Source organism: Balaenoptera physalus, assembly GCF_965194825.1.
Source record: "Balaenoptera physalus genome assembly, chromosome: 12".
NCBI lineage: Eukaryota > Metazoa > Chordata > Mammalia > Artiodactyla > Balaenopteridae > Balaenoptera > Balaenoptera physalus.
In genome coordinates this window covers 8,959,881-8,987,148 of record NC_138897.1, presented here as the reverse complement: position 1 = coordinate 8,987,148, position 27,268 = coordinate 8,959,881, and the positions used below count along the sequence as shown (strand labels likewise).

At 38.2% G+C, this 27,268-nt stretch overlaps 1 long non-coding RNA gene across 1 annotated transcript in view; it reads left to right on the top strand.

Moving 5' to 3' along the window:
* Positions 1 to 27,268, top strand: part of LOC309639116 — a 37,494-nt gene that overhangs the window by 2,652 nt on the left and 7,574 nt on the right. Inside the window, exon 2 of the long non-coding RNA XR_014251478.1 lies at positions 1,484 to 27,102. This is a non-coding gene — a long non-coding RNA (uncharacterized lncRNA). The remainder of the gene's footprint in view (positions 1 to 1,483; positions 27,103 to 27,268) is intronic.

The window sequence follows — 27,268 nt, the reverse complement described above, 5'->3', positions numbered from 1 at the left end:
AACTCCATCGATGCATCTCATGAACAAAATGTTGAGCAAAAGTGAGAAACCAAAGAAAGGTACTCACTACATGATATGATTTGAGCTTAAAGCTCTAAAAGCAGCGAATTAATCAAGAGTGTTAAAAGTCAGGGGTACAGCTAATGTTTTGTTTCTTGATCTGAGTGCTGTTACACAGATGTGTTTACTTTGTGAAAATGCATTGAGCTCTGCCCTTATGGTTCATGTACTTTTCTGTATATAGACTCTAACAATAAAAGTTTAAAGGTAAGAATAAAACTATATATTTTTAAATGGAAAGATCATTGTACAGCATTAAAGCGGTGCTTCTCATATGTACTAAGCATCAGTTACCTGGCGAGCCTGATCAAACACAGTTTCCAACCACTCCTTACAGACTCTGAGTCAGTAGTTCTGAATTTGTATTTCTCACAAGTTCCTGGGTGATGCTCTTGCTTCTGGTCTGCAGGTCTCCTTTAGTGGTGTTGAGGCAAAATAAATTCAGAAAACACTATTAATTTTTAGATTGATTTGTGTAACATATATGAGGAAAAAAACTAGAAAAAAATTACATTTTATAGTTGTTTAATGGTTTTATTGTTAATTTAAAATGACAATTTTAAAAAGTTTTATTTTTAAATGTCTCAGTTTTAACTTCTAATATGGGAAATACTGTTAGATACAACCCACATTTTTTAAAAAAAGGTCTTTGGAGTCCTCGGTATATTTTTAAGAATATACAGAGGTCCTGAGACCAAAAGTTTGAACACAAAGTAGACATTTATAGAACTCTACATTCAACAAGCAGGGAATGTATACACATGGAAAAAGTAAGAGAAAAGCATATACCTACTGTACCATAAAGTAAGTTTCAACAGATTGAAAAAAATTTGTTATTAATAATATATTCTTTGACCACAACACAATTAGTTTATAAATCTATAACAAAAGAAAATATTACCCAAATCTAGAAATTTAAAAACACAAATAACATGTTTGAAAATGATAGGAACTACAATATACTTAGAACTAAACAAGAAAGGAAAATATGCTTATTAAAATTGTAGGATGCAGGAAAATCTGTACATTTAGAGAAATTTATAGACGTAAATGTTCTTTTATTTTAGAATGAAAAAGAATGAAGATCAGTGAAATAAATATTCTCTTTAAGAAGTGGGAGAAACAACAGAAAAAGAAGGCTCAAAAGATAAAAAGGGACATTCATTTTATTTTATTGTGCTAGGAACTGTTCTATGCACTGAGAACATAGCAGTGAACAAAGTGGACTCTAGTGAAGTTTATTTCCTAGTGGGTTATAAGAGTTATCACTTATGGCACATATATAGTCAGGCTGTGTTCTAAATGCTTTAAACCTTAACTCATTTAGAGAGATAGGGAAAAAAGATACAGTAGAGAGACTCAAAGAAGTCCTAAAGTGTGTTTTTTGAAGCAATCGATAAAATGGGTACATTTCTTGTTATAGTGAATCCAGAAATAGAGAAGACATGAAAGAGGATGAAGAAATGAAAATACATCTAAAGCATTCAGAAATCACCAGGATACAGGCTGAATCATACTTCAGGCCCAGGGAAGTGGAAGTCATTTTAATCTTGGACCAGTTAAAGTAAGACAGCTCCTTCATTCATCCCATTCTTATTCCCTACATACCAAGTCTTGAAGAGTCAAGGCCCAGTTAGCTAGCTCGGAAAGGCAGAAGAGAGATGGTAAATCAAGACCCTCTATCCCACTGCAAGTTTCCAGCCTACAACAGTCTCTTGGAGGGGAAGGAGAAAATGTTGCCATTATTGATTATTCAATAAACTAATTACTAATTAATAATATTAGGACCAAAAGAGGGGCATAAATATAGATAGCTGAGATTAAAAAGATCAACTTTATTGCAATATCTATGAAAAAATGAAATCAGAAAGTTATAAAAATTCATCATACGAAGATAGATTCTAAAACTAAAAAGACGGTAATTGGATAGCCATTAAAGAAATCGAATCAGAAGTTTGAAATTAAAAAGAAAATATGCTATACAACTTTTATGGAAAAAAAAAATCTCTTACAAACTCTTCCAGAGAATAGAAAAATAGGTAACACTCCCCAGTTGGTTCAATAAAGCTTGTATAAACTTGGTAACAAAACCAGAGGAGGCCTGGAATGAGAAAGGAATTATACAGGTCAATTCATTCATGAACAAAAATGGAAAATAATTCCAAATAAAATATTATCAAACCAGATGTAGCAAAGCACCAGAAAAACAAACGTGGGTTAACATTAGGGGGAAAAATTAGTGTAAATTTTGCATAGTAACAGGTAAAAGATGAAAAATATGTAGTCATTTAAATGATTAAATGCAGTGAAAGAATTTGATACCTATCAACTCCCCAATCATAATAGAAAATTAGGAATAGGACCATTCTTCAACATGATGTGCTGTACAGGTTAATTTCTGGCAGACCCGGAATCTGTCTGAACTGTATTGCTAAAGTTCCTGCATTACACTAACCTCTGGTTCCAACACGTGAAACATGCTGATTAGTGATGTCGCTTTTGTAACCATGGTTTGGAGGAGTTTTAGGGTGGTTTTTACGAGCCTGTCAGCATTGTTTATTGGCAAGAATGAGATTGATGATTTGCACCTCCCCCCCTGGAAACTTATACTGTTAAGGCTGATTTTGTAGCAAGAATATGTGTATATGACCAGCAAAATATTTTATAACCCAGTGATATTCCATTTTGGGCTCCCTAGTTCCAAGGCATTCTATGCACATGTAGATCTTTCTGATCCAAGAAAGAAAGTGCTTACAACCATGACCCTTATAGAAGATAGAAACTTGTACCAAGCCTTCCCAGACCCCTCGCTATGAGATAGTCTTTGGCAGTGATCTGAACCTTTATTTCAACACTATAGTTATAGTGTATCCTTTTCCTATAGTAGAGTATAAATTTATAAGCATTGTTATTTTGGGGTCCTAAGCCGTCTTCTTTAGCAATCAAACACTCTTTTGGTACAGTTGGCATTAGACGTGGGATTGCTTAGAAGACTTCTGACTTACTTTTTGCTGAAAGTGTGGCTTAGGCATTATTTAGAAAGAAAAAGGATGATTCTGAGAAAGGGGATGAAAATGAACTATTGGTGCAGAGGTGGTTTCCACACTTGGTTTGAAGTTGCACAGGCTTTGAAATCAGTTACTGATTATAAGACTTCCCATTGCAATCTAGAAATGATAGAACCTAAATGCCAAGAGCGAGCAAAATCAGAAGACAAGAGCAAACTGATGACAGGTTGGCTAAATCCGTTCCAGTTGAAGCTTTTAATGTTAGCAAAAGTAAAGGTTCAGAATATCCTTGGGTTGAGTTTCATCCTCTTTGGCTAGCAAGTGGAGCTCCAACCACAGGAACCTGGGCAGTATAACTTCTGATGGGTCAGTTTAGCCTGGGAGACCCACTACAGCCAAGAAGGTAATCCAGGCAGGGCCAGTAGATGATGGAGGGCAGGAAACCAGTGGAGTAAGGGATTAATTAGTAACAAAGTGGAGGTGTTTTGTAAATTGTTACAAGCACTGTCCTGATGACCCTTGTTAAAATGGCTCCTGAGAATTTTAGATCAAGTTTCAGTGTTTCTGGCTTGGAACACTGTTGAGTAGAGGGGGATGTTTGCATTCATCCCTGATCCTCTTGGCTGCTATCTTTGTGGGGATAGTTCTAGGAAAAATCATTGCTGACCAGAGTGGATTAGGACAGGAGCTGTTCACTCCTAGAATGAATAGAAGAGAAGAGTAATTACTCTGTCCTTCCCTTGTCATTGAAATGTCAGTATCTACTGAAGCTGCAGAAATGCTGCTGATGCAGGCAGCGCTGGACTGGCTCTGTGACAGTGAAACAAACTCACTCTTTGATGCCTCTCACCCAGGTTATGATACAACGCGTCCCACCATATGTGATTTTGCTCTTGAGACTTCAGAGGATGTAAAAGAGGCAGTTTTGGATCTTTAATCCCAGCTTCCTCCCATAAGACTTCAAGATAATACAAATGTTAGGGTTTTACCAAAAAAAGTAATCAAAACAAGTAAAGGGCAAGAATTCAGGACCTAATGGTGTGGAAGTCTTTAGATGGTTAATTTAAAATGACATTAAAAAGGAGGAAATTGGATAGAATTTTATATGAAGCCAAGGAAACACAACTGTCTCTCCTTGAACTTCCCAAGATATAAAAATATCAAAGCAGAAATGCTTGTCATGTCCAAAATTAGGGGAAATTCAGATAAAGGTTCTCATGAGCCTACAGCATCGAGTTTCCAAAATGCACACATTTACTACTAAGGCAAGGTATGGGTTTTCTATTACTACTTCTTGAAACAATAAAATTTACTATCTCATGGTTCTGTAGATTAGAAGCCTAGTAAGCTCAGCTAGTTTCCTTGCTCCAGGTCCCACAAAGCCAAAGTCAAAGTGTCAGAAGGCTCTGGAAAAGAACTTACATGCTCATTCCAGTTGCTGGTAGAATCCACTTCTATGTGGGTGTGGAACTGCAGCCCGTTTCCTTGCTGGCTGGTGGCTGGGAGTTCTTCTCGGCTTCTAAAGACCACCTACATTCCCTGACTGTGGTCCCCTTCAAAGCCAGCAGCAGTCGATCCAGTCCTCATGCTTCAGATCTCTCTAACTTTCCCTTCTGCTGCAACTCTCTGGCTTCAGCCTTCCTCTTCAGTTTTCAAGGGCTCATGTGGCTACACTGGGTCCACCTGGATAATCCAGGATGCTCTCGCCATTGTAAATTCACCTGATTAGTAACCTTAATTCCATCTTTAAAGTTCCTTCAGGGAAGTGCCTAGGTTAGTTTTCAACTGAATCAACAGGGTATGTGAATCTTGATAGGACACCTTTAGAATACTGCAAACCACAGGCAGGAAGAGAGGAAGAGCATGACATGAAGGATGGGCTCTCCTGACCAATTCCTGTGCGAGAACCAAGGCCTTTTAGAAATGTGTGGGTGAGATGCCCTGCCGATGGATAAGAAACTCTTTTAGGTCAGCTGGATACAGGAGCACTGCCTTGGCCTGCTTGTGAGCCCCTTGGGGAGGTGATAGAGTTAATTTAGGGGAATAGAGAGATGCTACTATAAGAAGAATAAAAATTAAAGTCATTAAAAGTTGGAATAAGTGATTTTCAAAATTCTGCTGTGGGGGTAACTTCCTCACCTGAATGTATCATTGCTGTCTATGTAGTCCTTGATTAAAAATCCTTCCCTGTACTGAGTAGAACAAGGAAGATAAACAACTTGTAGATCTGCCCTAAATCCAGTAGTAACTGGATTCGAATAATAGGAGCCCTTAGAGTTTTGAAGTGGTTAATTTGAACCACTGTCATGTGCCTACAGCCACAAAAAAATTACCGTCCTAATTAAGGACAGGTGTGTTGATCCCACACCCTCACTCCACAGTAACCTGATGTTGCCCGTGAGGAAGATGATGGATCGTGGAGGCTGACCCAGGGCTACAGGAGACTCCAGTAAACAGCAGCCTTAATAGCTTCTGCAGTCCCCAGTATGGTCCAGACTATTCAACTGCTACCCATTATTCAACAAGCTAAAGATGACCGGTTTTCCATAGTTGACTAGGCTAATGCCTTTTTTCAATATCGGTTGCTAGGGAGTGTCATCCAGTGTGCATTCATGTGGAATGGTTTCCAATGTACATTTGCCTCAAGGATATTTGAACTCCCTTAAGTACTGTCACAAGTATAGTGAGGCAGATCTAGTATAATACGGCTAGGTTACAGTGTTCTAGTGCTCAATAGAGATGACATTATGATTATTTCTGAAACGGAGAATCAACCTGAAAGCAACTTTACTATCATCATATGACTGATGGAAGATGGTTTATGAACCCTGAAAAAAATCCAGAACCTTGCATAGACTGTAAACTTTGGGAGGATTATATGGGCTGGAGTGCCCTGTGATACACTGCAGACCACTAGGAATACAATGTTCTTGTTCCCCAACCTCTGTTATTAGACTAGACAAGAGACCTAATGCCTAATAGGCCTACTTGCTTTTGGAGAAACCATATCCCCCACTTAAAGACACTATTGGGCCTAATTAATTTACATCACCTGGGAAAAGGTCATTTTTGGTTAGCAGCTTGAACAACACAAGCCTTCTTGAAACTGCAGAGGCTGTAGCTCAAGCTATCCTGTGTGGACCGTAATGGACTGAATTGTGTTGGAGCTTTAAATTCATATGTTGGAGTGCTAATGCCCAATCTGATGGTATTTTGAGGTGGGTGTTTGTGAGGCAGTTAGGTTTAAATGAGATCACAGTGGGCACATGATGGAGCCAGTGTCCTTATAAGATCAGGAAGAAACCAGAACTCGTGCTCTCTCTCTCCACCACGGGAGGATTCAGAGAGAAGAGAGCCACCTGCAAGCCAGGAGGAGGGCCACACCAAAGCCCAACCATGCTGCTCTCCAATGTTGGGTTTCCAGCCTCCAGAGTTGTAAACCTTTGTTGTTTAAGCCACCCAGTTGGTGGTATTTTGTTACAGCAGCCTGAACTGACTGAAGCAGCTGGTTTCACAGGTTCTCATCTGGAGAGGAATTTACCTCAAGATGAATCATACCTCACATGTCACCACGTCTAATTTAGATGAGACTTTGGACTTATTTAGAGTTGATGCTGGAAGGAGTTAGGGTTTGGGGGGCTGTTGGGATGGGTGAATGTATTTTGCATGCAAGAAGGACATGAATTTGGGGGATCCAGAGGCATAATGTTATAGACTGAATGTTTGTGCCCCCCCTGCAAATTCATATTTTGAAGCCCCAACTCCTGATGTGATGGTATTTGGACATGGGGTCTTCGGGAGATAATTAGGTTTAGATGAGGTCATGGGGCAGGTGGGGCCCCCATGTTGGGATTAGTGTTCTTATAGGAAGAGGAAGAGACAGGAGCGCTCTCTTTCCCCCATATGAGGAAGTCACTTGCCTACCAGGAAGAGAGCTTTCATCAGGAACTCACCATGCTGGCACCCTCATCCCAGACTTCCCAGCCTCGAGGCCTGTGAAATAAATGTCTGTTGTTTAACCCACCCAGTCTATGATATTTTGTTAAAAGCTGCCTGTGCTGACTAATACAGACACCAATGTGGAAATGATATTCAAAGTGTCAACTACCTGCCTTCATGCAGACTCAAGTCTTCTTGGCAAAAGCCCATAATCATGGTCAACTAGAAAATTATCTTATACTGCTCAGATACACTGTGATGTATTTCTTTTAAAGATAGTTACTAGCTAGTTATTGGGTGTTTACCATGACAGCCCCATTAACTGAAGAACATAAAATTATATCAACTGCTGAATTACCCCCATGTCATGAGTAGTATCAAAAAAGCATCCCAACAAGAAGGGAAATGTTGAATTCCTTCATAAAATGGAAGGGATATTACAGCCATGATACACAGTGGGACTCAACCTTTTCATAACTTATTCATGAGCAAGTAGCCTGTTTTCCACTAGGACCTCTGAAAAGGCCATCTGAAGACTTGTCTGCTGCTCTTACTGATGGGCCTCATCATTCCAGCAATTTCCCAAGGATATGAGGGACTTGGCCTGATCCACAGGTGGCAGTTCCAGAATGGAGAGCCATGGCTCCATGAGGAAAATAGCTGTCCTGTGTCCAGCAAATCACAAACCCTTCACAGAAGAAGGCAAAAGCAAGTCAGCAGCCCGGTGGGCTGAGCTACAGGCCCTATTCCTGGCAGTAAGAGAACTGGACACAAGTAAAATCCCCGCAATTACGTGCTTATTGTATCTTGAATGGTTGCTTATGGACTTGCAGTTTGGTCTGGTAAGTGGACATAGATAACTGAATGATAAAGAGACCCCTGTGTCACGTACCATTCTTCAGAAATCACTATGGCAATCCTGAGTGCAAATCAAAGTAGAACTCTTGCTCACCAAATAATTCTTTCTAGTTTCTGAAGGTGACTGGAATCAAGTTGATGCTCTAGTTCTATTACTTGCAGTGGCAAAGTGGGCCCAGGAAAGGAGTGGACATAGTGGAACTCAAGCCATGCAGTGATGGGCTGAATGGCAACATATACCACTGGGCTCTGCTGAAGTTCAAATAGTTCATAAAATTATGTTGCTTTCCAATAGGAAAAGCAACATTTGCAGCTATTTCTGAGAAATATTCCTAGGGGAGAAGGTTCAGCACATAGCAGATTACACTGACTCTTTTCCTATTCTTCCAAGATGACTCAAATGGAATATGCAGGTATGATATTTATTCTTGATTTGCCTTTGTATACCCAGGAACTGAAACCACTGCTGCTAATAGTACCCAAGGACTGAACAAAAGAAATAAAAATACTGGGCCAGTTTGGTCCTCCTAGTTATTGGGTTAGCCAAAAAGTGCCTTCAGTTTTTAAATAAAAATAAAAGACACGTTTTTCATTTTCACCAAGAACTATTGAACAACGTATTCACCCTTTTCTTCCACTACCTTTTGCCATTTTTCAGGCAACTTCATAATTCCATCTTCCCAAAACTTTTTATCTTTTTGAGCAAAGAACTGTTCAAGGTGCCTTTTACAGTTTTCCAGGGAATAGAAGTTTTTTCCATTAAGAGAATTTTGTAAAGACCTAAGTAAGTGGAAATCCAAAGGTGCAATGTCTGGTGACTATGGCAGATGAATCAGAACTTCCCATCCAAGATTTGACAGTTTTTACCTAGTCATTAAAGAAACATGCGGTCTTGTGTTATCCTGATGGAAGGTTATGCGTTTTCTGTTGACTAATTCTGGATGCTTTTTGTCGAGTGCTGCTTTCAGTTGGTCTAATTGGGAGCAGTACTTGTTGGAATTAATCGTTTGGTTTTCCAGAAGGAGCTCATAATAGAGGACTCCCTTCCAATCCTACCAAATACACAACATCACCTTCTTTGGATGAAGACCAGTCTTTGGAGTGGTTGGTGGTGGTTCATTTCGCTTGCCCCATGATCTCTTCCATTTCATATTATTGTACAGTATCCACCTTTCATTGCCCGCCACAATTTGTTTTAAAAACGGAACTTTTCATTACGTTTCAGTAGAGAATCGCATGCGGAAATACGGACAAGAATGTTGTCTTCACTTAACTTATGTAGAACCCAGATATCAAAGCGATTCACGTAACCAGGCTGGTGCAGTAATTTCCAACACTTGATTTGACTATTTTGAGTATGTTGGCTATCTCCCACGTGGGATAACGTTGACTGTTCTCAATTAATGTCTAGATTTGATCGCTATCAACTTCAACTGGTCTACCCGACCGTGGAGCATAATCCAGGGAGAAATCTCCAGCATAAAACTTCACAAACCACTTATGACGTGTTCGATCAGTCACAGCACCTTCTCCATACACTGCACAAATCTGTTTTTGCATTTCAGTTGTGTTCTTACCTTTCTTGAAATAATAAAGCACAAAAGGCGCGAAAATGTTACTTTTTTTCTGCCATCTTCAATATTAAAATGACTACACAAAAACTCACCAATTTTGATGTCTTTTTTAAATGCACGCTGATATGACAGCTGTCACATACAATCTAAAAAAATTGTTTTGAATGAAGTTAAAGACAACTAAGTGCTACTAAAGCCATCTTATGGAAAAAAACGAACGAACCTTTTGGCCAACCCAATACATTCCTCAGATCAAGATAAAGCTTTAACCTGCAAACCAAGAATATGTTGCAGCTGTGCTACCATGTTATCTCCTCAGCCTTAGGCGCAGCTGGTGGGGCCTGAGTCGGCAGAACAACCTGGTCTGTTGTCTTGTGCCTTGAGAAGCCTCATCCATTTCCATCATTGCATGCTAAAAACTGTATTTTCTGTGGGTGTTAATCATGCTCAAAGGTTGGGAAGTACCAGATACATAACAAGGGTCAATAACTTATACTCATCATTATAAGGGTAAAAAAATAAAAGAATTTCCTTTAATATCAGGAACCAGATTAAAAGTTTATTATTATCACACCTATTGGATATTGCACTGAAAGTCCTGGCTAAATAAAGTCCTAGTAAAATAAAGAAGAAAAGGAGATAGCAAAAGGATGGGAAGAAAAGGAAACAGTTATTAATCCTAGATAAAACTACGTATATTGAAAATTTTAAAAAGATTTCATGCAAATTATTAGCACTAGTCAAGGTTCAGCAAAATGTCTAGGTTAAGATCATTATGGAAAAATTAATTGTATTTTTTTAAAATAGCAATAAGGAGAAAACATACATTTAAAAAACATATCACTTAGTAACAAAAAATGTTGCCTTTTTTGTTAAATAAGACTAAGAGGTATGATAGCCATATGGATAAAATTATAAACATTATTTAAATAATCTAAACAAGACACCAATAAATGGAAAGATAAAACACTTTAGTGGATAGAAAATGCAACATTACACAGGTATCTGTTATTCCCAGATTGCCTATCATTCAATGACATTTCATTGAAAATCTTAAGTGTTTTATAAGGATCTTGACATGCTGATTTAAAAATGTGTATAGAAGAGCAAACCTCCAAGTATATCCAAGATGTTCATACAGGAAAAGAATAAGGTGAGAGAATTTATTCTGCTGCATATCAAGACTTAAAGCCATATGAGGATGATATGGTATCAGCACAGGGAAAATTGATCAATGGAATAGAATAGACAGCCCAGAAACAGACTCTGCATAAATGCAAAGGACATGTGACAGAGAGAACATTGAAGAAAACTATGATAGAACATATTGTGCTGAGACGATTTCATATGCATAAAGACAAAGCAATTCATTTGGATCCACATCTTATACCGTTAACAAAAATTCATTCCAGCCTGAAAGAAGGCAAATGGACAAGCAATATATTAAAACCTTTAGAAGAATATATAAGAACATATTTGACTCAAAGCATTTCTTAAAATTGCTAGTCAAAAGGAAAGTTGATACAGTTGTTGAAAGACACTATAGAAAAAGTGAAAAGCAACAGAGTTGGAAATGTTACGTGCAACATAGATAACTAAAAAAGGATTAGTTAAAAAAATCAATAAGAAGAAATACAAAGCACATAATAATGAGCAAAACACACGACCAGGCATTTTACAAAAAGGAAACACAAATATCAAACAATTTTCAAAATGCTCTACTTCATAAAAAGGCATTAACTTCACGGGCATACCATTTGGCTTTCATTTTGTATGTGGTTGTGGAACATTGGGAATTCTCACACCCTGTGAGTAAAATTTATTTATGAAGACAGTTGACCTAAGGTTCTCTTAGATGTTTTAATCCTGAATATAAAACGTAAGGTTTCATCTAAATAAACTCCTTGATTACATATCTCAGATTAGATTCCAAGCTATCGTAATAGGTCAGATTCTCTTAGAAATGCAAAAATATCAATGCTCTATTTTAACTTACACAAAAATACCTATATTTACTAAATCTCCCTAAGGTTGAAAGGGGCTAACCCAATTAGGGAAGTCAGTTAATAGTCTAGTTAATTAGGTTATTCACTTCTAGAGAATTTGCCCAGGGGAATAAACTTAGATTCTTGTCGATCTGAAGAAACACTTTAAACCTTTTTAGTTATTATAATTCCTTCATAATTTCAACAGAGGATTGACTCATGTAATTCTGTCTGCTCATAGAAGTCTGCAGCTCCACCCAGGATAAGTAGCTGATTAGAACACTTAGATCTGTAAATATCTTTTCCTCTGAATTTTAAGGACTTTTAAACATTAATGCAATGTTGGACTCATTCATATTCTTAAAAACATACAAATCTGACTGATTTTAAAAATGATAGATTGATCATAGTTGTCATATGTCTTCAATCTGACTGCATGTCTCCCTTATAAGGCCATTTCCTTGAGTCAAAAAATGTCTTTTAGGTGATATATTTAATGCTTACTAGATTGTGTATCATTCATCAATATGATCAATGTGTCAACAATAACTAATAAGATCCAGTAGGAATATATTCTGATCTCTTGACCTTCTTCAAGAAGGTGTATTTAATTAATATTTATCTTTTTATGTATCATGGACTCAGGACTTTAATAGATTTAATGTATTTCAGTTAACGGCAGTCATTATTCTGTTTTTGATGCTCTTCTTGTCACAAGCAAACCTCTATAATTTGGTTCCTGTTCTCTTTTGATCTGATTTCACTAATCCTTGAATGAAACCTTGGCTTCTGATAAAGAAGTTCTACATTCTTTTATACCTTCCTTCCCCAGACGTGGAATCAATTATCTTTCCAAAAATCCTGCTTCCTTTTCATGGAAAATTAATTTTAGAAACTATAATCTGGGCTTTCATTTACGTATTAGGCCGGTCCCTTCTGAGATGCCATTGCCTTTAGGTCATTTCGCTAGACAGAGGGAGAAACCATTAATTTTATTAATATATATATGTAAATATATATCTGTTATATAATATGCTACATAATAATGTTAATTCAGGTATATATCAATTGTCAAATTCATTTAGAGGAAAGCTCTTCAAACAGACAATTGTTCCACTTTGAATGTCTGAACACCATTTCCACTTAATTTAAAATTCAGAAAATTATTTGAATTGGTATAGTTCAAGCTCTTTTTGGAGGAAATATATATTTCCTGATGTTTTTCTTTCAAATAAAAGTAATTTCTCAATCCTCTGACTTTAGTATTCTAAAATCAGTCAGAGGAACTGTCTCCATTTTGATACATGTTCAGTTACTCAAGTGTTAAAATTCAGAGAGTGGAAGAGTTAATTTCAATAAAATATAGTGCTTTGGGGAAGAGATCCTGAATCTCCTTTATGTGGGCCAGGCAGAGTTTGCTGGAGTTCAGGGCTTTTATGTGAGTACCCTGTGTATTTTAAGTGTTTCTGGTATTTCTAAGATGGACCCCACAAAGGGTTCAGAAAACAGTAATCATACCTTGAGGTCTTATTCCTCTAAATGGGTGTTTGGCATTTCTTGAGGGCTTTTGTAGGAAGGTCTCCTGGTTGTCTTTCTTTTGTAACTCTCACCTGCCCACAGATAATATGATTTCATGTATTCAGGGTTGAAGTTTTCCAGTTCTCTCTTACATGTTTCAGAATATCATGGCTCTCAGAATCATGGATAGAAAACCATAATTTTGCGTCATCCCTGCCATGCCAGTTGCACATTTACAGACCTGGCTCTATAAAGGTTTAGCATCGATGGAACCCAGTCAGGGCCTGATCTGACCTGATCTTTGGACTGGGAATGTCCCCTAGAGTGATCTAGGCTAGGGACAAGAGGAAGACGTCCATTTTATAAGGAGAACTATATAGAGGTGTAAGAGCTGGGGAAAAGGTTATGCAGAGGCTAAACAAACTCAGTTTGTGATCCGTATGTGAATTCACAAGTCTTTTTGCACTAAAGCAGCTCAGAAATGAAGCCAAAGGCCAACCAGGTCAGCCTCAGGCAGTGAAGGGGAGATATGAGATGGGCCTGAAAGTAAGATACCAATTACTCATACCTCTGGCATACTTAATCTTTGTTGTAGAAAATAAGACCACATATTCAGACTTAAAAATAAGTATTGTTCACTAAGAAACACATGAAGAAATAAATGAAGGAAAGGAGAGGAATACACATCACATATTACTTTCTTACTGTATCAAAATTACAAATCTGGTTGTTTAAGTCCCTTTGAGAATTACCTTGTTGTTAACCGGGAACAGACAGGGAAGAGAAGATACTGTGATAGTAACCATGGGAGAGGAAGGCTGAACTTTGAGTCATAAGTTTGGAAATTTCAAAAAGTTCTTTGAGAGAGGCACTGAAGATGTAGATTTCAACAGGATCATAAAAGTTTTTCTAATAAAATATTAAGGAACTATCATTTTGTTGAGACTGTATTGCTCACACTGCTGACTACTTAGGGATTGAGTTCTTGATAATTTGGCTTTGCCATGCAAATCCTATTTTTGAAGCACAGCAAAATTATTTGTCAAAGGCGTACCGCATGCCATGCATGCCAGGCTCATGGCATATGTTACTATGTAACACTCATAGCAACTTCAAGTGTTATGAATTGGTAACTCTTCTTTATAGACAAATAAACTAAGACTTTGGAAATAAACTACCAATAACTTTCCTAAAATGAGAACTTACCTAAAAGGTCTTCCAACCAACCGTCTCTATAATTTCAATTATTAAAAAATAAAATTTATACTTGATCGCCTGTGTTTACTTCTATTTTGTGATATTTCCTTCATAAGAGCTAAGGTGGTTTCTATTCACCTGGAAGGACCCTTAGGTTCAAATTTTGGTTAATAATGGGAATGGCGACATCTGCTGGAACCATGGGTTTCAACATCAAAGAGCAACTGACTACTGTTATTTGCCCAAGTTGTGCCTGCATTTCCCAGGAGGGGTTACAGATACACATACAAATAAATGGAGAATAACAAAGTCCATGCTTTATTTATAATAAAGATTTATTATGGACAAAGCCTGGCTTTTTAAGGCAAGAGTTTCAAAGAGCTGAAACCTTCTACAGTATCTTTGCAAAGAGACACACAATAATAAGAAGCTTAAAAAGCCAGAGAAAAAGCATTTAGCAGTGGTTGCTATAGTTGCAAAAATAAACCTGTCCTCTGGGAAGAACTGAAAAGAATAGTTTGCTGCCCCTGAGGAAGTTCGTTTCAGGGCTCATTAAGAGGCCCAGGGTGACAAGAGATACCTAGCTTGGAAAACACAAACAGCTAGAGAAGTGTCCTCTGTAAGTGTGTTTATTACACAAGGCTGCAGCATCAGAAGTCGAGATTAGCCAAAACAGCAGGGGACCAATATATGTATTATTTTAAATCCAACCTGCATTTTAGAGTCAGCCTGATGCACTATGTTTTGAATGCCACAAGATGACAATAGCAAGCGATTACTGTCATCACCTTGCTTAGGGAGAAATTTTATGTATCACGTATATTTAAACCACAAATAGGAATCCACAAATGCCAAGGGTTTTATGTGTAGTGACTCAAATGTCACAATTTTCAGTCTATTTCAGATTTAAAGCAGTGCTTCCTAAACTCTTCTCAAAATGAGTTTCTCCGATTTATTTCCATGCAGACTTTTATAAATGTTAACCTTTTCAGATATTTCTTCAGGCCAAAGATCACAACCGAATAAGTGCATTTCTTGAAAGAAACACTCGATCATTTTATGTACCGTTCTCTAGTAAAGTTCCATCTTATTTCCCACAACCTGGCAGGACAAAGAGGGAGTGAAAGGTATGAGTAGTTAACATTGTCTTCTTCCTCCTCTACCGGCTGATATTGTCTAGAATTTAGAACAGAGCTTTTATGGGTATTCTTTCTTTTGCATTTCTTTGGCATTTGGTTTTTTTACACTACACAATACTTTATGATGTCGTGTGATCATCATTCCCATATCTCTTGAAGCAACTCATTTTAGTATTTCCTTCATGAGTGTTTATAAAGGACTTCTTAATTTAGGCAATTATCTGAAGCCTTATATTGTTGATATATATATTTTTATTATAACAACATATTTAAAATGACATTTACTTGGGCATATAATTTTTAAAAAAATATTTTCCATGTCTCTATTTGACTTTCTTTTTTTAATTTTATTTATTTTTGGCTGCATTGGGTCTTCATTGCTGTGCGCAGGCTTTCTCTAGTTGCAGCGAGCGGGGGCTACTCTTTGTTGCAGTGCGCAGGCTTCTCATTGTGGTGGCTTCTCTTGTTGCAGAGCACGGGCTCTAGGCGCGCGGGCTTCAGTAGTTGTGGTGCGTGGGCTCAGTAGTTCTGGCTTGCGGGCTCTAGAGCGCAGGCTCAGTAGTTGTGGCGCACAGGCTTAGTTGCTCCGCGGCATGTGGGATCTTCCCGGACCAGGCTGGAACCCGTGTCCCCTGCATTGGCAGGCAAATTCTTAACCACTGCGCCACCAGGGAGGTCCTGGGTATATCATTTTATATCCAAAATTCTTTTCCTTAAATATTAAAAAATCATTCTACTTCTTGTTTTCTTGTGTCCTTTTTTTCTGTGTGTGTGATTCCTAATGTCTTTCTGATCCTTGTTCCTTTGCAGGTGATCTGCTCTAACACACTGTAAGCTTTATAAATTTATCTGTCTTTGATGTACTTAAATTCTACTGTAGCATTTCCTGGTGTAGTGTTTTTGTTGTTTGTTTGTTTTTGTTTTTTATATAACCTGTTTGGCATGAAGGCAGATCTGGTAAGGAAACTCAAGTGCACACACACCCATGACTTTCCTGGACACTTCTTACCGGGGGCTCTCACCAAGCTGCAGGTTTCCCATATGTCCAGGACTCTCTAACAAGAAGTCCTTTTTTCGATAAGTGACATGTGAGATACAGTATAAACTCACCCATTAGGAACGCCTAATGTTGTAACATCTGTGTTGCTCACAATAGTTCTAACTGAACATTTTTATTTGCAAAGTGTGTCTTTTACATTTTCTTCTAGAGATTTTATTCCATCCTTTGAACCTTACGTTAGAGCGACATCATGTGGCGGGATGAGATTATGCAGGCAGCCTTGTTGGTAACATCACCTGTTTAATCTAGTGACCGGATACACTTTTTCTAACAGCTCTTTTTTGCCAAATACCATACCTTTTTGTACATAAACAATATTTTATCACTGCATAATAGAGTTAAACTGGATAAGAATTTTCAGAATTTTTTAGAAATATTTTTTTGAAATAAGTATTTGGAGTAACAAAAGGCTGTCCTACGACAAACACCAATCAAAAGTGCAAAATTCCCCAGTGGATGTCATTTTTGAGAAAGTCTCAAAGTTAAAATTATTTAAAATTTGAATCCTAGTCCCATCTTATTCTGTGGGTTCCCACCTTTTTAAAGAAGTGTGAATTTTTTTTGTTCAGCAAAACAATGATGATAATCTTAAATATTGAGCCCAGGAATGACATCTGTAAAACACGAAGATCCCTCCCCAACTTGAGAGTAAATTCATGTTAACTGAGTATGAGCCAACATAAGACCTGTCTGACTTAAGTAGTGTTTTTGTAGTACTCTGATCAAAACCATTATTCATGTTATTGCTCCAGGCACATAACTTGGCATTGTGTCCTAATGCTATCGGTTAAGCACATCACACTTGGAACTTCTTCTTTATGCCATAGTGCTAGTTATTATATTTGCACTATGTTTTCTTCAAACATTTTTATCTTGATGATTTATATCATATCTGTGTCTTAAACCAGATATTGTCATTTCAGCATATATCAATATTAAACCTATTAATGAAATATCTTCCCTTTTTTTCATACTAAATCTTTGAAATCCCATGTGTAAACAGCATATCTCATTTCAGGTGCTCGATAGCCATGTGTGTCTGGTGGCTACCATATTCAACAGCACAGCTCTAAGGGTGAACTGCACAAGATTGGCCCTATCTTGAGACAAAGGAGTCAACCTTTGTAACCTCCTCTGTTTCAGTCGGTTATTGGCTATAATTTACCCTCAGAGAGTTGGGTGGAGTGGCCTGGAAGGGGCAGTGGCTTCTGTTTGGCTGAGGGCATTTCTCTGGGGAAAGTGTCGTCTGTGAGTTTTGCCAGGTGGCGGGTGGGTGTACCTGCCATGAAGGAGACCTGGGTATTCAACTAAGTATTCACTGCACTGTTCACGTACACTTGTTCTCACATTACATTCTTTCAACGCAGGCTCTGATTCTCTAGGATTCCAGTTGGCTACGTTTTCTGGGAAAACTGTAAGAGGAGGGCTGATGGGACCAATGGTAGCCCCTGCTGCAGAGCTGGTTCCAATGCTGTGACTTATACCCAGGGGGTCGAACCAGCTCCAGCAAACATTCATGAGCTGAACCAAAGAGATGCACCTTTCCTCAGTAGACATGATTGAGCCAGGGATTGAATTCTTCCTCACAAGAGAACCTGATGCCTCTGTCAGTAAACAGAACCACTTCCAGTGCAATCCTGGGGTAGCAGAGAAACGGGCTCCAAAAGGAAGCAGGAATGAAGAGGTTTTGAATATGGTGAATGGGGTAGGAATTATTGTGCTACAAGTAAGACTCAGGGATAGGATCGCCAATGTGGCAGATGCCTCAACTTTGCAACAGGCAGGTATGTTCCGTATGTGGCCTCCCTGAAGAAAGAGAAAGGACCACTATCCAAAATTTGGCCCAGATGTCAAGAGTGTTGACACCATAAACATGCAAAGAAACTATAAATGTTTATTATTCACATAACGAGGCTTTCCGGTGAGAGGTGCAGAATGGCTTGAGGGGGCAGGGAAAGGAGGCTGGGGCTTTTGTTGTGATTAGTGGGTGGGACCAGGGTGAGGATTACAGCAGGTGATAAGGGAGGTGGCACTGGGCATCTGTATCTGCTTTTCCAGTTGTGGGGCAGGAGGAAAAGAGGGAGAGGTGAGGCTTAATACCTGCCAGCAGTCAAACGTCAAAGAATGGAGTCAGGCTGTGTATTAGTTTTCTAGGGCTGCTTAACAATTGACCACAAACTGAAGGCTTAAAATGATACCACAGTATTGTCTCTAAGTTACAACGGCTGGAAATCCAATATCAAGATGTCTGCGAGGTTGGTTCCCTCTGGATGCTCTGGGGGAAAGATTTGTTTCATGCCTCTTTCCTAGTTTCTGGTGATGGCAGGCAATCCTCGGCATCCTTGGCTTATAGATGCGTCACTCAGATCTCTGCCTTTCTCTTCACATGGCGTTCTCCCTGTCTGTCTCTTCTCCTCTTCTTGTAAGGACACCAGTCATGTTGGATTAAAGGCCCACCCTCCTCCAGGATAACTTCATCTTAACTAGCACCTTAAGGCCTTCCGCAAAGACTCTATTTCTGAAGTTCACATTCACAGATACCAGGGGTTAAGACTTCAGTGTACCTTTTTAGAGACACAATTCAAGTCACAAAAGACCATTAAATTCCATATGTCACTCTGATAGAAGTGATTTATGCCTGGATATAAGATAAACACCATGGCAGAATTCACTTCTTGATGGCTAATTTATCCGTTCTGTAGGTTTAAATTAATTGCTCGTGGACCATACTGCAGATTGGTGGGTGTGGGTGTTCTGATAGAGATGAAAGCAGTCATTTTTTTCATCTACCTCCTTCCCTCAATGCCAGTGAGTTTCTACTATGTTCTTTGGCATCACTAAGTATTGGGTAGTATGAATCAAATTTTGCTTACTTAACTGCTTTTCGAGGCTGCAGATTGCTTTGTTTTCTAAATTTGCTGGGTATAGGGACAGTGTAGTGATAATCTTTAAAAGAGAGACTATAGGATAAGGAAATGTACAGTTGGTCTGTAATGGATCTATCTTTATTTCTGGGGATGCCTAGATGTCTGGCTTTGACTCTAGGCCAAGATAAGGGTAATAGAATTTATAATGTGCCATTTAATTCTGACTCAGAGGGCCGCTTTGTTTACTTATGATTTTCAACTGGCATAATGGGTTAGACCGTCTGACCTGACTATGTGATCAGAGGTACATTAAAAATCTCTCTTGGAACTTCTGCCTTGAGCTCTCTGGAAGCCTAGATTCATTGCACACATCTTGGTGGTTCAATCCAGAGAGCACGTCAGTTTGCGAGTAAGAACCCTGGGGAGTCAGCACCTGGATGTCTCTCAAAGCCTCAGCGCTGCCTGCCCTGCATTCTCTGTCTCTTAATGGATCAGATACTTTGACTTTATATAAGAGCCAAGTAAGAGTAAGTTCTGTGAACTCATGTCCTTCCAGATATCTGAACTTCTCAAATCTTTGTTGAGGCTGATGGAAAACTTGGGATTGAATTAACACAACTTTTGAAGCCCGAAGGAACTTTAGTCATTTCAGGGAGTGATTCGCTAGCCTGCTGCTACAGAAGGAACCTCCAATTTATCCAGTTATTAAGAATCTTATTTTAGCTGAGACTGAGCAGAAAAAGAAATTGAGGAGGAATTAATTTCTTTGAGCTTTAACTTAAAAGTGCAAGAAATTTTTTATTGGATTTTAATTCCTTCAGATTTTGAAGTCTTTGAAATTGAAAACTTTTAGTATTTACATTTAATTTCTTCCTGGGAATTTCATTAATGAGAAACTATATTCAACATATGGAACATTTCTATACTGTTGGAATTTTATTATTGGAATATCTTTTTGCAACTTATTATTGGATTACCTTATTGGTGTCATTTAATCTCATTCAAGGTCTTCTGATATGCTTTGTTTAATTACTTAACTGGACACAGGTTAGATAGGAAATAGAACAGAGAGGTAATTTTCAGTCTTGGTGGCAAACTTGTCTTGGAGATAATATATTCTTCTGAATAATTTCAGATCTTATGAGACAAAATCAACACTAACAGCTATTGGACTGTGGAGGTTTTACAACATGTCTGGAAATCTTTTACTATTCCTCTCATGAGAGTTGACGGTTGATGATCTCTCCTCTGGAATCTGTACCTTTTAGTGACTAGCTTGTAAAGAATCAAGTGCAGCAGAAGTGAAGTGCCTAAACTCTGGGACCAGGTCAGGGAAAGCCATGCAGTTTCCATCTAGCTCTCCTGGGACACTTGTCTGGAAGCCTTGAGTTGCTGTGTAAGAAGTCCACCGCGCTGAGGTGTCCAGGTTGAGAAGAAGCTCAGACACATGGAGTGGCCGTGTGCAGCGCTCCTGCCGACAGCTCCAGCTGAGGTCCATCCAACAGCTTCAACCCAGACATGCATGTGAAGATGCCTCCAGATGATTCCCACCTATCCAGTTACCCCCAGCTCTTGAGTCACCCTGGTCAAGGCCCCAGAGCAGGTGAAGCAGAGACAAGACATCCACACTGTGTCATTATGTGAGCATTAAAAAATTGTTACTGTATACCACTATGTTTTCAGCAATATAGTCATGCAGCAAGTGTAACCAGGGCAGGGGCTCAGAAGTCTATCCAAGGGAGCAGTAGTTGGTATTGCAGATTCAGTCCCATTAAGGCTGATTGACATTTGGTTTCCTTCCCCTAGAAGAATAGCCACGACCTGATCGAACGTGGGGTTGGCTCAGTGAGCTAAGAGAATGAAGAACCGAGCCATGTTGGGACTGACCTGTCCTTTCCTACTTTTGGAGTCAGGGGAGCCTTTCTTTCAACACTCCCGTTCCCTCTACCTTCTCAGTCATTCCCTCAGGTGGGAGGGAGTGAGGTACCTGGTGGAAATTTGAGAAGAAGGAATGTGCTAGGCTTGGTTCAGCTCAGATCTGCTATCCTCTTTGGAAGCCAGCCTGACCACAGGCAACCCACATTCTCTGCTGCTGTGACCATGTCCTGTGCTCAGGGGCCCAGCTCTTGTGAGGAAAGCATGTGGCCTTCCAGCTTCTTCTGTGACTAGGACTAAGCCTGCAGGTCAGGTAGCTTATTTCACCCCCTGCTACATGCTACCTCCTGCAACTTACTCTCATGAAGAATAAAGATGATGTTTCCAAAGGCCTTATTCCTAGCCTAATTTTTATTATGTTCAGAACTCAGGTGGGGATGAAGGGTGCTATTTATTAGGCTTTCTTAAGATGCCGAGACAATTTCTCTGTATTTATCCCATACACTCAGTCATATTATTTGCACTGTCATGTAAATTACCTAACACAGGACAGAGTAGACCTTTAATGTTTGTACTAACTTATAGCAAATTAAAAATATATATACAGTGTACAACGTCTTGTCTTAATCCTTAGAAATGGACTCCAGATGTGTGCTTGAACACCAATCTCTCAATATATTACCACCAGATTAAGAGTTTCTTTGAAAAGAAACAACCTTTGCATAATTTCTGGGCCCTTAGACTTACCCTTACTTTCACTATTTCTGAGTACAATTCATCACCTGAAGAGGTGATAAAACATTTGGAGATTACTAAAAAGACACTTTAAGTGTTTTCAGCTGGGAATCTTGTTCTATCAAAAAGAAATTTCAAAGGGCTGTTGGAAGATTTATTAACTTTTTCTCAGAAAGGAATCTTAAACAGTTTCTTACTCAACGTGATATGCTTCTTTTCTAATCCAAACCATACTGAGATTGCACAAAAGAATAGCAAAGTCCCTGATCACAGCGTTTCTGAGGAGCAGTGATGGTCTGGCTTCAGACCTAGCAATAGCCCAGCATCTTCTTTGGTCTTAAGATAAATGCAGTCATGAAACTTTTACATCTATAGGCAAAAATTTACTTCTGAAATTCTCCTTCAGAGTGTTTGGTTTTATACTCTAGCCCTTAAATTACCTGCTAATTTTTTTCTCTTTAACCCCACAGAATCTATACCATTACAAGGTTTTCATCTTTTATTTAAAAAAGCAATTACTATTATATTTGGTTCTGCCTTAAAGGTAAACCTTAAATAATTTATATAATTTTAACAGCTTTCCTAAGGAATAATTGATATACAAAGAACTGAACATGCTTAATGTGTACAATTTGATTAATTTGGACTTATGAAAACACCCATACCATTACCACCATCAACGTAACAGACATTTCCCACATCTTTCTGAGTTTCTCATGTCTCCACCTCCCTTTTTTTTTTTTGGTGGTAAGAACACTTAACATAAGATCTACTCTCTTAACAAATTTTGAAGTGCACAATACTGTATTGTCAATGATAAGTACTATGTTGTCCAGCCGATCTCTAGAACTTACTCACTGAGCATAACTGAAGATTTATATCCATTGAACAACAACTCCCATTTCTCCCACACCCCGTTCCATCACCTGGAACCACTATTCGATTCTTGCTTCTGTGAGTTTGACTATTTTAGATACCTCATATAGGTAGAAATATGGAGTACCTGTCTTTCTATAACTGGCTTATTTCACTTAGCATAATGTCCTTCAGGTTCATTCATGTCATTTTGAACATTTTACTTAAATTTTGTGTACTACATTCTAAAAAATTCGTCTTTAATTGTATTATCTTTCATAAGGAAGGCTAGATTTACCCCCAATCACAGTCAGTTCTGCATTGTGACATTATTGTTACCCGTCAAGAGCCAGCAGTCTTCAAACTGGGTAATTTGACAAGAGTTTAAAGGGAATATTTGCAAAGGTTTTGGTAAGGCATAATGGACCTAACAAGAGCTAACACATGATCCTGGAACTAGACACAGTGGAGTGGCTTTACCACTCATAGTTCAGATGTGGGGGACAGGCTGGGGGGGAAAGGAGGGGTACACAGAACCCAAAATAATAGCTGAATGGAGAGGAGTTCATGAAAGGAGCTATGGTCTTTGGTGGAATGTCACATAGCTGACACGTGCTGACTCCACCAGGAGAAAACTGGGGAAGTCAACACCCTCCTGCTTCACATCCTTGACTCATGCTTCTCGTTGACCAAACCCAACAGGAGGCCAGAGAGCAGTGAGATTGATGTCAGCCTCCTGGGCACAGAGCAGGTAGAAGAGAGAGTGCTTGTGGGAGTGGAGAAGGGAGAGGGGAAATACCCAGTACAGTTACCAAATGCCCTGGTAGATAAATTCATTTTTCAACATTCCAGATTTTTACTTTAGTCAGCCTTTTATTCAGCAAACATATATCGAGCGCCTAATACTCCATAAGATCGGGAGCAGGGCTGTAAGTCAGGAGAACAACAATAGCATATGCTTTCAGGGATTCTGTAGTTTAGTGAGAGAGCTAGAAAAATTAAAATAGAAAGTTATAATACAAGGATATAAACATTTCTGAAGAAGTGGGTATGATGTGCCCAAGAGTACTTTGTAGGAGTAGAGGGAGTGTCAAGAAAGGCCTTCTGCAGGATGTACCTTTGATGGGTCTGGGAGGTAAAAGGGGGAATTATCCATGTGAAGAATGTGGAGAATGATATTCCAGGTGATTGAGAAACATATACAGATGCTCAGAAACCTTAAGTAGCATGGAGCTTCCCAGGAACACTGCAGCAGAGACAATTTTCTTCTACTTACTCACTAATGGAATTCGTGTTTGTTTTGAGTTGGCGGGGAGGACTAAAACTGGGGTCTTTGATATAAGTCAAGAGAATTAAAAAGAGCTTGCCTCCGAATAATTGAGATAACAAGTAGTGTATTCAGCAGTAACAAGAAAAAAACAGATTTAATCATGCAGGAACTCTAGGTGTTGGAACTGTCAAATACAGAACGTGAGAAAAATGAGTGAAAAATATTTAAAGTAATAAAGGATACAGTTAAAATGTAGTTATACAGTAAGGAATTTGAACACATAAGTTTGAAAAAGAACACAAATGGAACTTTTAGAAATGAAAATTAAATCACTATTGAGATAAAAACTCAATGAACAGGTTGAAAAAAGAATTAGTGAACTCAGAGCTCAGAACCATGTATATATAATCCAAAGTGCAGCAAAGAGAATAAAAAGAGACACCTGAAGAGAGGGGAGGTGATACGGAGCATAGAATGGGAGTAACTGGAGTTCTAGAAGAGGAGAAGCGAGAAGAGAGAATTATTGAAAGAAATGATAATAACAATATTTACAGAAGAATTAACAAACATTAATCTACCATCCAAGGATCACAATATAATTTTTTTATTGTGAGAAAATACAAATATCATTAAATTCACCATTTTAACCATTTTAAAGAATATAATTCAGTAGCATTGAGTACACTCACGATGTCATATTAAAGTATTAAAAGTTCATGGTAATGTTCTTAAAAGCTCATTCTTTTTTAAAATTTATTTATTTATTTATTTATTTATTTATTTATTTATTTATTTATTTATTTATTTATTTATTTATTTATGGCTGTGTTGGGTCTTCGTTTCTCTGCGAGGGCTTTCTCTAGTTGTGGCAAGCGGGGGCCACTCTTCATCGCGGTGCGCGGGCCTCTCACTATCGCAGCCTCTCTTGTTGCGGAGCACAGGCTCCAGACGCGCAGGCTCAGTAGTTGTGGCTCACGGGCCTAGTTGCTCTGCGGCACGTGGGATCTTCCCAGACCAGGGCTCGAACCCGTGTGCCCTGCATTGGCAGGCAGATTCTCAACCACTGCGCCACCAGGGAAGCCCCATTCTTATCATTAGATATGATTTACAAAGAATAGTGTAATAATAATAGTTGTTTACAGTCATTTAAAATTTTTAACAAAAACAAGCAAAATTAATGTTAAATATATTAAAGTTGATTCTTCCACAAAACACATTTTAGTAAGAGAAATTAAAATCATTTATGATAAAATATGTGCAAGCAACTTTAAAATGTTTTTATCTCTAGCATATTGAATGAAGAATTAAATTTGAGGTTTCAAGTTATCATTATTATACTTGTCTATATTTAAAGAATACACCAAAATAAAAATGGTGGTACTTAAATAAGCACTTATTTTTGGAGACTGACCATTTTTCTGAATCTTTTTGTGGTTTATAGTCATCAATATGCAATTTAAACTCTCAGGCTAATTTATTACAACTGGTAATCACATTGATAGCATTACAAATCTAAATATATCTTAATGGGAGTCTACGAGGATTTATAATCCAAGTAGACTTTAAAGAGTGAAGTTGTTGATCTCCTATTACATGATAGGGCAATGGATCCAATTTTCTGCTTCTAAAGACTATTCTTAAACCAGCAATGATGGGTTTTATTATCACAGGGACAGTTGTTGCTCCTTGATGACAGCTTTTTCCAGGGTTTAATCACATACTCACTTAGACAATTCTCTTTTGATCTCATAAAATTCATGCTCTCCTTTTCAGAGAGGAAAAGCAGCTAGTGAATATTACCCAAGATAACCTTTCTATGCCTAAACATATAGAGTCACATTATTCTTTGTCTCTTATGCAGAGTCAAGAAGCTGAGTGCCTCCTTGGCCTTATATCCTCTTATTTTGTGTTACTGATGACTTTCCTTTGGAATATTGCACATTTTTATAAATTATTTAGCATGTGATTACTAAATGGGAAATGAAAGAACTTAGGTAACAAAAATCAAAAGCATGAAAGTTCAAAGAGGGGTCATTCAGTGTTTTTGTTAAATGCAAGGTAAATATATACAAACAATCTATTTATCCTGCCTCAAAATTTCATGTAGTCTGTACTTCTAAATTCAGTAAATAGAATTAGATATATTAACGTGTTTTGATTAATTTAATTAATGTTTATTGTATTAATATCTAATGAACATATGAGATAGAGTGTTATCCCCCTCAAGTAGTTTTCAAGCTAAAGAGAAAACACGCATAAAGAATTCAGTATGATACCATAGCATGCAGTAGAAGTTATTGCAGAGGCAAAATTTTCACTGAGATAAAGAGAAATAAGATAACATGTAAAGATGGACTTTATAGATAAGTATGTTTTTTATAAGCACAGAAGAGGATGAAAACCATCACAGAGTAAGGAGAGAATAACCAAAGACAAAGGGTGTACAAGGTTTGATGTGTATTTATCCTGAAGTGGAGGATAGCATACATGAGACAAACTCTAAGTTAGAAATGAAGATGAGTCAAGGGTACATTCACTGAGAAAAGAATATATTGGGGAAATTAGGTAATTAAGTGTCCACAGAGCGTAAGAAATAGGAAGAGTACGGTGGGAGCTGTTACTTTAATCAACTTTACGTTAAATACCAAGGAACTTAGACTTGATTTGATAAGTAATAGGGAATCATTGCAGGTTTTTAAGTATGAGAACAACCTGGTAAGTTTTACAACTAGATAACTAGTATGGAGCAGTATGTAAATGAAGTTGTCAGGACTAATACCAGAGTGAATTGAATACTCGTATGGGGAACAAAATGCAATTGGACTCCTACTTCACATCTTTAAGAAATTCTGGGTAGATTACACGCATGCATATAAAAAGCCAAACTAAAACACTTTTAGATCTAGATAGATAACATATCAGTACGGCAGGGTAGGATTTCTTAAACAAGACATGAAAATCTCCAACAAGAAAGAGAATATTTATAAATGTATTAGTATTAAAAACATGCCAAATTTTCAATAATTAAAAATTATCAGTCAGCTTAGGCTGCCATAACAAAATAGTATAGACTGGATGACTTAAGCAACAGTAATTTATTTTTTCACAGTTCTGGAGGCTGGAAAGTCCAAAGTGAAGGTGGCCGGCTGGTTCGATTCCCCGGTGAGTGCCCTCTTCCTGGCTTACAGGTGGCCCTTTTCCGGCTGTGTCCTCACTATGGTGGAGAGAGAAAGGAAGCAAGTTCCTTGGTATCTCTCCTTATAAGGTCACTAATCCCACCATAAGGGCCCCCTGTCTTCATGACCTCATCAGAATCGAATTACCTCCC